At 37.5% G+C, this 12,489-nt stretch overlaps 1 long non-coding RNA gene across 1 annotated transcript in view; it reads left to right on the top strand.

Moving 5' to 3' along the window:
- The first annotated feature begins 24 nt into the window (after positions 1 to 24).
- Positions 25 to 12,489, top strand: part of LOC145545157 (uncharacterized) — an 81,941-nt gene continuing 69,476 nt past the window's right edge. The window contains exon 1 of the long non-coding RNA XR_014081923.1: positions 25 to 163. This is a non-coding gene — a long non-coding RNA (uncharacterized LOC145545157). The remainder of the gene's footprint in view (positions 164 to 12,489) is intronic.

The raw sequence follows: 12,489 nt of genomic DNA, 5'->3' as shown, positions 1-12,489 counted from the left end.
TTGGTCCTCCGCCAGCGTCTTGATCCCCCCTCCCGCTCTGCTCTGCCTCTCTGCGCTAGCCTGAAGTAGGAGCTACGGCCGTGGCCCTTCCCTCGCAGTCGACAGTGTCTGCGATTTTCCTCCTCAACCAGAACTGTGATGACGAACGATACTGGGAGGGCAGGTCAGCTACGGCCCCCACCCTACACCCACTCCACAAAAATATCTCTGTTTCATTTACTTAGAAATTAGAAAAAATCAAAAATCTTAAACGTAACACCCAAACTTTACACCCTCCTAAAGTGGCCTCTTGGGGCGAGGAGCTGCTGCCCTGTGAGTCGAAATATGAGATTGAGGGGGCGGTGGGGAAAAGAGGAAGCAGTCTCTCTCTGCTGCTGCTGCTGCTTAGTCGCTTCAGTCTTGTCCGACTCCGTGCGACCCCATAGACGGCAGCCCACCAGGCTCCGCCGTCCCTGGGACTCTCCAGGCAAGAACACTGGAGTGGGTTGCCATTTCCTTCTCCAATGCATGAAAGTGAAAAGTGAAAGTGAAGTCGCTCGGTCGTCTCCGACTCTTCGCGACCCCATGGACTGCAGCCTACCAGGCTCCTCCGTCCATGGGATTTTCCAGGCAAGAGTACTGGAGTGGGTTGCCATTGTCTTCTCCTAGTCTCTAGAGGATTAGTATTTACCAAGAAAGGAGGGTATTATGGTACCAAGGACACCAAGGTGTTTTCTCATCCCAAGACGTCCCTCCAGATATCCTGTGAACTTCTTCTGGGAAGAGAGGTTGGGGTGCCAGTATATAAGCAGAATATTTGGGAGTCATGTCCCAATTTTTGTCGTTGTTAATGTTTTAGTCACTAAGTCACATCTGACTCTTTTTGACTCCATGAATTGTAGCCTGCCAGACTCCTCTGTCCACGGGATTTCCCAGGATAGAATACTGGAGTTGGTTGCCATTTCCTACTCTAGAGGACCTTCCCAACCTAGGGATCTAACCTGTGTCTCTTGAGTAGGTATTGGCTATTAAGAAAAAACACAGAATTAGGAGAAAATGAGATTAAGTTGATTTAAAGGAAGAGATAGTTAAGATACTGAGAATGACTGCAGATTGTTAATTGTAACAACATGAATTTCCTATATCTCAGGGAATAATACTTTAAAAAAATAATAATTTTCAAGATTTTTCTCATTCCATATAATGCTATCATTTAATATTTATTAATCTTATGCTATATAATTATATATTAGCCTGAGGAATTCCGAAATGCAAAACCTTCATTATTTCAGTGATTAATTGTTTTCTATTAGAGAAAAATTGTAATGTAATTTTGTGTAATGCAATATTTCCCAAGTTTCATATGTATGTAAAAGTTGTGCTATGAACATGTCTGTGTACCCTCAAATTATTGCTTGAAAATTCTGTGTAATTTTAAAGGTACATTTTCTAGAACCACTGTATGTAGAGTCATATATGTGTGGCATAGTGAACTCAACACAAGATTATTCTTTGAAAATATTTCAATTTTTTGTAATTGCACATGAAAGACTAGACAGATACCTCTCCAGTATGCAAATCCATCATGCTGCTTAATCTGATCTTTTTATCTACTGAAATTAAACTCAGTTTTGACAGTTCTCATATTTCAGCTCTAGCAGATTGTCTACTTAGAGTCTTCAAGATTTCCATTTAAAATATTCATCTTTCATATTAATTGTACTGATTCTTTCTGAATATTGGTGTCCTTGCCCTGGGTAAGCAAGTGTCAATGTAACAGCTTTTGTCTTAAAGACTTTTGTTGAATGAATAAAATAAATTGTCTACTATATCACTAATTATAGTAAAGTAGGATAAATATTATAATAAGGATAGACCCCAACTGTTGTCAAAGCATTTAAGAGGAATGAGGAGTCTCCATTGTTGTTAAATACGAACAACATATATGAGAAAGAGTACATGATGATAGGTGTTTACCAATCTGATGACAATTTCCCCTCAGATACATTACCTGTAAAATAGCAATTCAATATTGTCCTATAGATAACATATGTTGATTTGTGAGCTTACTTAAAGATTAATATCCTTAAGTAAACTAATTAAAAAAAAGCCCATTTGATCCATCCTGTATCTTCAGGAAAACAAAAATAGTGTGATATAGTTTCAACAGTACTGCTAATAACAGAAAGTAAAATTGAATTTTTTAAATAAATGTAAATATGCTTGTCTTGAATGTTAGCAAGTCATACACAAAAAGGTAAGGGAAAGAAGGATGGTAAAGTGAATGTAATTTAAAAAACACACACTTAAAGAGAGACTGTATGTTTTTCAGGCTCTGAAGACATAATCTATGGCTTTGAATCCTGTCTCTGTAACTTTTTAGCTTTGTGACTTTAGGCAATTCTATTTCTGTCTCTGGATATTTTTCTGTGAAATGGAGAAGATATTAGGCAAAACCATAGAGACTGTTATATTTGGCTATCCTATTTTATAGCTTTATTTCTGTGTAATTAATTTAAACAAACTCACATGGTAAAGAATCTGTCTGCAGTATGGGAGATGTGAGTCCAATCCCTGGGTTGGGAAGATTCCCCTGGAGAAAGAAATGGCAACCCATTCTAGTATTGTTGCCTGGAAAATTCCATGAACAGGGAAGCTTGGCAGGCTACAGTCCATGGGGTCACAAAGAGTCTGAACTGCTGAGTGTGCACGCATGCACGCACACACACATGCATTTAAATTGTGAAATTTGGTAAGTTTTCATAAATACATAAATAGCTAAGACACCATTGCCATAAACAGATTTAAACATAGTAGTCACTCCAGAAATTTTTCTTGTACCCCTTTTAAGTCTTTATTTCCCTACCTTTCTCTCCAGGAAATCACTGAGTTACCCTCTGTCTCTCTGGATAATTTATCTTTTTTAGAATTTAACAAATGGAATCGTTACAATAGATACCTTTTTGGTCTGACTTTCTTTCAGCATAATTATTTTGAGATTCATTCATGGTTTTGCATGTATCATAGTATTGCTGACTAGTATTTCCTTATATGGATATTCCACAGTTTGTTGATTCACTCAACTCTTGGTAGATGTTTCGGTTGTTTTCTGTTTTAAATGATGGAATATATTTAGGTGTTTTAGGTGATTTTTATATTTGCTGTAAACATTTGCATACAATAGATACAAACAATGAAACAAATAATTTCTTTGAAATGACCAATAAACTTAGAAATGTGAGAAGATACAAATCTTCAGTATCAGGAATGATAGAGGTGACATTAATACAGCTCTTACCTACACAATGAGAACAATAAGAGAATGTTATTAACAGCCATCAAGAAGTCTGGTTAGATAAATAAAATGGAAAAATTCTTTGAAAGACAAAAATTACCAAAGCTCACTCAAGAAGAATTAAATATACTGAGTAGTCCTATATCTATTAAGAAATTGGTGTCTTGTCAAAAAATTTCCATAAAAATAGCTTTACCCTGAGATTACTTCATGGATGATTAGACAAAATATTTAAGAAATAATTAATACTAATTCCACATAGATATTTCTAGAAATTTGAAAAAACTGCTGCAAATTGTATTTTTTAAGACTGGTGTTGTTATTCTGATTCAAATGAAGCCGTTAACAAACAAACCCCCACCAAAGGAAAAAAAAAAAAAGCTATGAAAGAACAAAATCTGTGAACTTAAACACAAAAGTCCTTAATACAAAATTAGCACATCAAATCCAGTATTTATTTAAAGATTAATACATCATGACCAAGTAGGGATTTTTCTGGTAACACAAAAATCAATTAATTCACTATGCTCACAGACTAAAGAAGAAAAGCTATATAATTGCCTTGGTAGGAACATAAAAAAATTTGGCAAACTTCAATCTTCTTTCATGTGATACCCACAGCTAACAGCATAATTGATAGTGCAAGACTAAATATCTTCTCTCTGACATGGAGAGTGAGGCATAGACAACTATGTCTACTCTAACGACTTCTACTTAACATTGCACTGAAAATCTTGGACAATGCGATATGTTAAAAAAATGAAATAAAATAAATAAAAATTGGAAAGGAAGAATTTAAAAAAATTATTTGCGGGCAGTCTGGTTTTCTAAATATTAAAGAATCTACAGAAAAGTTACTGTTTGATATGCTTAGACTCCCCAAAGAGCAATTCTCTTGTATTATTCTAATAATAATTGAATCTTCTTCAAAATTTCTAATGATTGACATGTTTGAATACATTAATATACACACAGCATTTATCATAGTTTCTGTTCCAGGGGAAGTAGTCTGCAAGTGTTAGCTAATGCATTTTGTCATGCATATTATCAGCAAACTTTGGAGACCACAATTCAATGCAATTGAAAAAGAAATAGATCTAATGAGCAGAAAAATAAATGATAAGTATCATATTGTGACAGGTTAAAAATCTGAGTGATAGGTAAAAACTGGCTCTGAACATGCAATCAATGGATACTAACAAATTAGTACCTGTTGTTATCACACATTCATCAATATCTGTACCATGTTAAAATATTTTTTAAAACAGATTAAGATGTTAATGAGATGCACAATTGCTTTTGGTACTGTGACCAAATAGAATATTTCTGGCTCTCTTATTAAGGACATAGTACAACTTAGTGACCAACCTGAGTAGTCATTTATAACAAATAAAATGACAGATTTTTAAAGTACATTACATAAGAATTATATATATATATTCATTTTACAAGGGAATCTTTGTACATTGAGTAATATCTGCTGAGCAATAATGTGTAATAATAATGTCAATAATTAAAACCCCGATAACTCTACATACCAGGCACTATTATATATTTGTATATATTAATTCAGTTATTCTTTATTACCACATTATGAGGTAGTTGCTACTATTGTCCCTTTTAAAACTGTAGAAACTGAGATTCAGAGAGATTGAGTGATTTGCCTAAGGTCCCGCAGTTTTTTGGGCTTCCCTAGTAGCTTTATTGACTGTGCCAAAGTCTTTGACGGTGTGGATCACAATAAAACTGTGGAAAATTTTGAAGGAGATGGGAATACCAGACTACCTGACCTGCCTCTTGAGAAACCCGTATGCAGGTCCGGAAGCAACAGTTAGAACTGAACATGGAACAACAGACTGGTTCCAATAGGAAAAGGAGTACATCAAGGCTATATATTGTCACCCTGCTTATTTAACTTGTATGCAGAGTACATCATGAGAAACGCTGGGCTGGAAGAAACACAAGCTGGAATCAAGATTGCTGGGAGAAATATCAATAACCTCAGATATGCAGATGACACCACCCTTATGGCAGAAAGTGAAGAACTAAAGAGCCTCTTGATGAAAGTGAAAGAGGAGAGTGAAAACGTTAGCTTAAAGCTCAACATTCAGAAAACTAAGATCATGGCATCTGGTCCCATCATTTCATGGCAAATAGATGGGGAAACAGTGGAAACAGTGTCATACTTTATTTTTTTGGGCTCCAAAATCACTGCTGATGGTGATTGCAGCCATGAAATTAAAAGACACTTACTCCTTGGAAGGAAGGTTATGGCCAACCTTGATAGCATATTTAAAAGCAGAGACATTACTTTGCCAACAAAGGTTCGTCTAGTCAAGGCTATGGTTTTTCCAGTGGTCATGTATGGATGTGAGAGTTGGACAGGGAAGAAAGCTGAGCGCCGAAGAATTGATGCTTTTGAACTGTGGTGTTGGAGAAGACTCTTGAGAGTCCCTTGGACTGCAAGGAGATCCAACCAGTCCATCCTAAAGGAGATGAGTCCTGGGTGTTCATTGGAAAGACTGATGTTGAAGCTGAAACTCCAATACTTTGGCCACCTGATACAAAGATCTGACTCATTTGAAAAGACCCTGATGCTGGGAAAGATTGAAGTCAGGAGGAGAAGGGGACAACAGAGGATGAGATGGTTGGATGGCATCACCAACTCAAAAGACATGAGTTTGGGTAGGCTCCAGAGTTGGTGATGGACAGGGAGGCCTGGCCTGCTGCAGCCCATCGGGTCGCAGAGAGTCAGACATGACTGAGCGACTGAACTGAACTTAACTGACTGATAGCTCAGCTGGTAAAGAATCCACCTGCAATGCAGGAGACCCTGATTTGATCCTGGGGCAGGAAGATCCCCTGGAGGAGGGGTAGGCTACCCACTCTAGTATTCTTGGGCTTCCCACATGGCTCAAACAGTAAAGAATCCTCCTACCATGTAGGAGACCTATGTTCAATCCTTGGGTTGGGAAGATCCCCTGGAAGAGGGCATGGCAACCCACTAAAGTGTTCTTGCCTGGAAAATCCCCATAGACAGAGGAGGTTGGTGGGCTACAGTCCATGGGGTTGCCGAGAGTCAGACACAACTGAGTGGCTAAGCACAGCACACACAGCTTTTTAAGTTGCAGAGAGAGCATTAAAGTCCAGGATCTCTACTTCAAAAGGCCACTACTTAACTGTGCAGTATAGCCTCATCTTTTCTTCTTTGTCATAATTTAGTGGTGCAGCAGTTTTTGTTTTTTGGTTTTTTTCAATTGATATGGTGGTTGTTTGTCTCTAATACTGTTAGGTGGGCTCATTTACTTGTATTGGTCATTCAGAATCTATAAATTGGCTCCTCTGAAATTCCTCTCTTAAATTCATGTAGGTAAAATTGATTAATCTGGTGTGCAGGCAAGATAGTGTAATGTTAAGCACACAGGAACTTAAGCTAGACTTTCTAATGTATGTTTTCATTCAACTGCACACTAACTCAGTAACTCTGGATGAGACACACAACCTCTCACAAATTAACTTTTTTCCTTTGTAATAGATGAAATAACAATGTCATAAGATTTACATGCATCAAAAACAACTAAGATAATTAGATATTTGTTAATTGAGTTCGGTAGAGGGAGGAGGTTGCAGCTTAACTTTGCCAAGAATAAATAAATAGGAAAAACCATTAAAATAATTTCTACTCTCTTCGTTGCATTATTCCCCTAGAATTAAGTAGCTATTTTTGCATCTTTGTCTAGGGTGAGAAATAAGTTATTTTAAAATATGAATATTCAGTTTTGAGTTATTTTCTCTGACAAGTGATTGCCAAAATATATGCAGCCGTGCATTTTTATGGAAGATTATCCATGTTATTAATGCGTTCTAATTCCTCTACATAGGAAATAAAAGTCATAATAGTTACTCATGAATAGCACTTTTAACTACTTTGGCGCAGTCACTTCAACTGGAACAACATTGTTATAAATAAATAACATGAGATATGACATATAAAATTGAACACGTGAAGAATTTAAAACTGTGTCTAGTACATGCAAAATGTTATGCAAGGAATAATTAGTGACAGCGGCAGAAGACAGAGAAGGAGCTACAGTAATCGTGGTAACTGTCCCATTAGACTCCAGGGGATGTTAAAGATATGAGCAGTGTGATTGACCCTTGGGCGCACAACATCTGTTTGTTGTCATTGTTACTTAGTTGCTAAGTCCTGTGTGACTCTTTGTGTGTGTGTTAGTCGCTCAGTCGTGTCCGACTCTTTGTGACTCCATGGACTGTAGCCCACCAGGCTTCTCTGTCCATGAAATTTTCAAGGCAAATATACTGAAGTGGATTGCCATCCCCTTCTCCAGAGGAACTTCTCAACCCAGGGATTGAACCCTGGTCTCCTGCATCACAGGCAGATTCTTTACCGTTTGAGCTACAGGGACTCCTTAGTGACCCCATAGACTGTAGCCATCAGGCTCCTCTGTCCATGGGATTTCCCAGGCAAGAATACTGGAGTGGGTCACCATTTCCTTCTCCAGGGGATCTTTCTGACCCAGGGATCGAACCCACATCTCCTGCATTAGCAGGCAGTTTCTTTACCACTAAGCCTCCAGTGAAGCCCCCGTATAGCATCTAGTAGCTCCTTAAAAAGGAATAAATGAATTACTTATAATTAGTGACTGGAAGAAATATTTAATCACATAAAATGGCAGAATGCATTCTTCTATACCTTCTGTGGAATAATAAAAGTAGAAATATGGTCAGGTTTAGAGTTTAATTGATCTTCAAGAATATGATCATTTTTGTCCAAAGAACTGGTGAAGTGAAAGTCGCTCAGTCGTGCCCTACTCTTTGCAACCCCATCAATGAAAGAGTCCATGGAATTCTCCAGGCCAGAATACTGGAGTAGGTAGCCTTTCCCTTCTACAAGGGATCTTCCCAACCCAAGGATCAAACCCAGGTCTCCCACATTGCAGGCAGATTCTTTACCAGTTGAGCCAGAAAAGAACTGGTAGCAGGATATTAAAGTCCATATATTCCAAAAGAGGCTAGGAAAAAAAATACAAAAAACTCAGTATTGTCTTGCTAAAAGATTCAGAATTGGGAATAGCTATGAATGTTTCAACATTTTCAGGAGAAACAGATTCTGATTTATTCTGTGATATTAGGACTTGAAAAAATCAAGAAAATGGGCATTGTTTAAGTAAAGATTTGTATCTATTTTGAAGTTGAATTTTATCTTACAAATAGTCCTTAATTATTTTTCCATGAAAATTAGTGCTGTTTGCCTATTATTTACCTAAAGTTGCCATTGATATGTGACTAATTCAGGATGCATAGTGGTTTCACTTATATTTTCTTGGAATTATTATGGTAAAAAATATACGTTTTTTTCCTTTGAGGTCTTCAATATATTACATTCATAGGATAAAATGTATTTTACTAATATGCTCTTCAAATACTGTAGGTATTAAAATGTTTACTAATATGTTATAAAGTACAGATCAAAATAGTCCTTCTGAGATATGATTGAGGTTTACTCTAATTAAGAGTAAACCTGGGTCAGGAAGATCCCCTGGAAAAGGAAATGGCAGCCCACTCCAGTACTCTTGCCTGGAAAATCCCATGGGCGGAGGAGCCTGGTAGGCCATAGGCCATGGGGTTGCAAAGAGTCCGACAGGACTGAGCAACTTCACTTTCTAGTTAGGAAAATACTTCATGTACTGTTGAATAATACAAATGACACAATAGTTAAATATTAGGTAAAATTTAACCTAAAGCCTCTCAATGGTTTCTTTTGTAAAACACATGACCAAATAATCCTGTAAAATTCTTGTAAAAGCAATAAAATCTGTAGGGCCACTGTCGATGACTAAAAGTTCACCGAGGCAGTGATTTGTTATACTGCTGAGATAATCATACTGGGCACCTTGTGTTCTTCTTTGGAGAAAATCTCTTTAAGGGTCAAAACATGGTCAGGCAATGGACTTTGTACAAGGACAAATCGATGAGTAACTGTCTCTCAATATTTACAGATGGATTTTTAAAAAATGGTGGTTAGTGGAAATCACAAATTCTATAAGTCTCTACTAGTTTTATAATAGGTACATGGAAAGAGGCAAAAATAGACACAGTGAAGAGCCTAACAAGTTTAAGTGCTTATTATTCTGTAAATCACAGGAAGTGTTTTCTTTTTTTTGCTTGAAACTAATTTAGGTAAAAAGTATCATAAAGATCGTAATTTTAGAAAATTAACCAATATTTTGTAGAATCACTCAAGATAAGACATTTAGGAAGGCAGATTCAAGGATTTGGAAACATATATCCTTAAAATAGTGTGTGCTTCCATGACCAAAATATGGTTAGTTTAAATATAAATAAATACAAGGTCAACAGCAAGAACAAAAAGCAATTGACTATCCATTTGTTGTTGTTATTTTAGTGACTAAGTCCTGTCCAATTCTTTGTGACTCTCTGGACTGTAGCCTGCCAGGCTCCTCTGTCCATGAGATTTCCCAGGCAAGAATAGTGGAGTTGGTTGCCATTTCCTTCTTCAGGGGATCTTCCCAACCCAGCGGTCAAACCCACATCTTCTGCATTGGCAGGCAGATTCATTACGACTGAGCCATCAGGGAAGGGCTGATTTTCCATTTCTCGCCTGCAGTTGTGTCAGATATTTAGATATGCATCGTTTTATTTGTGTGTGTGTGTGCTCAGTCATGTCTGACTCTTTGTGACCCCATGGACTATATATAGCCCACTAGGCTTCTCTGTCCTTGGTATTTCTCAGACAAGAATACTAGAGTGGATTGCCATTTCCTTTTCCAGGGGACCTTAATGACCCAAGGATCAAACCCAGGTCTCTTGCTTGGCAGGAAAATTCTTTACCACTGAGCCACCTGGGAAATGGGCATTTTATTTAATCCTTATGAATTACTTTCATTAGTTATTATTTTTGAATTAGAACCATTTGAGTATTTGATGAAATAAAAAAAGCTGGGGCTTTGAAAAATAGGAAAATTAGTACTTGAAGAGATCAGGGATTGAAAGCACTTTGATTGAAAGGACTTTGACCTTTACCCTAAGTGTCGGAGGAAGCCTTTGAAGTAATCCTAAAGGAAATTGACCTTGAATATTCATTGGAAGGACTGATGCCGAAGCTGACGCTCCCATACTTTGGCCACCTCATGGAAGAGCTGACTCATTAGAAAAGGCCTTGATGCCAGGAAAGATTGAAAGCAAGAGGAGAAGGGGATGACAGAGTACAAGATGGTTGGATGGCATCACCATCACCGACTCAATAGACATGAATTTGAGCAAGCTCTGGGCAATGGTGAAAGACAGGGAAGCCTGGCATGCTGCTGTCCATGGGGTCTGGACTGGGACAAAGAGTGGGGCATGACCAACTGACTGAATAACACCAACAAGATCAAGTGGTAAGATCCAGCTTATGTTGTGACAAGATTACTGTAGCTTTTAAACCCTCTAATTTCTTAATCCAGATTGGAAATGATAGTGACTTGCTCCTGGCAAATAGCAGTGGATGTGGTAAGAAGTGAATGGGTACTTCAATTTTTCCAAAACAGAGGCAGAAGGATGTGTTCAAACAACAAAGTAAGGTGTAAGAGAAAAACTGGAGTTGAATTCTAAGGTTTTCACTTGGGGATGGAGTTTTTCTTAAATGAGAAGGGAAAGGCTATGCAAAAAGTAAGTTTAAGAAATAAACAACAACAGTAATACAATTCAGGGCATGTTAAGTTTCTGTCAAGTAGGAAATTGGATAAGTTTGGAAATTTCTAGTAGGTAATTGGGGTCTCGGAGTCAGACACAACTTAGTGACTGAACAACAACAAATCTGCTCAGAACTCAGAGGAGAATTCTGACTGGAGATATAAATTTGAAATATGCAAAATATACATGAACATAGCATGTAGATAAAGGTATGTGACTGTCAGGAAGAAGGTGTTCATAAATATAAGAGAAGTCAAGAGGCAGAGCCCTGGGGAAATGCGATTGAAGGAAATAGACTATCAAAGGAGCCTGTGGAGAAGACGTTGAAATAGGATAATTAGGAGAGAAAAGAAATAGTTTGATAGCCATGAGAAGATGGTGATACACTATTCATAGTTACTTAAATGCTAAATTTTGTGCTTATCTTTATCCAAAAATAATATAATATAACTATGTTCTCTGGTAACTAAAGATCTCTTTGGAGAGTCAAAGACAATATTCAGACTTTGAGTGATGGTAGGCCATGTAGTTTGGATTACACATTCCCATGAAAAAGCATGTGACAGATTTGACATTTCTCCTGGCAATCTTGATTCCAGCTTGTGCTTCCTCCAGCCCAGCATTTCTCATGATGTACTCTGCATATAAGTTAAATAAACAGGGTGACAATATACAGCCTTGACGTACTCCTCATCCTATTTGGATGCTTCCTAAGGGTCACTTGACTTCCCATTCCAGGATGTCTGGCTCTAGATGAGTGATCACACCATTGTGGATATCTGGTTCATGAAAATCTTTTTTTGTATAGTTCTTCTATGTATTCTTGCCATCTCTTCTTAGTATCTTCTGCTTCTGTTAGGTCCATACCATTTCTGTCCTTTATTGTTTCCATCTTTGCATGAAATGTTCCCTTGGTATCTCTAATTTTCTTGAAGAGATCTCTAGTCTTTCCCTTTCTATTGTTTTCCTCTATTTCTTTGCGCTGATCACTGAGGAAGGCTTTCTTATGTCTCCTTGCTATTCTTTGGAACTCTGCATTCAAATGGGTATATCTTTCCTTTTCTCCTTTGTGTTTCACTTCCCTTCTTTTCACAGCTATTTGTAAGGTCTCCTCAGACAGCCATTTGGCTTTTTTGCATTTCTTTTTCTTGGGGATGGTCTTGATCCCTGTCTCCTGTACAATGTCACGAACCTCCATTCATAGTTCATCAGGCACTCTATCAGATCTAGTCCCTTAAATCTATTTCTCACTTTCACTATATAGTCATAAGGGATTTGATTTAGGTCATACCTGAATGGTCTAGTGGTTTTCTCCACTTTCTTCAATTTCAGTCTGAATTTACCAATAAGGAGTTCATGATCTGAGCCAAAGTCAATTCCCAGTCTTGTTATCGATGACTGTAAAGAGTTTCTGCATCTTCGGCTGCAAAGAATATAATCAATCTGATTCTTGAAATGTTGACACTCACTCTTGCCATCTCCTGTTTAACCACTTCCAA

The sequence above is a fragment of the Giraffa tippelskirchi genome, chromosome 4 (genome assembly GCF_054371585.1).
Source record: "Giraffa tippelskirchi isolate mGirTip1 chromosome 4, T2T-mGirTip1v1.2.pri, whole genome shotgun sequence".
NCBI lineage: Eukaryota > Metazoa > Chordata > Mammalia > Artiodactyla > Giraffidae > Giraffa > Giraffa tippelskirchi.
The sequence above is the reverse complement of the archived record's forward strand: the minus strand, read 5'-3'. Positions and strand labels throughout refer to the sequence as shown.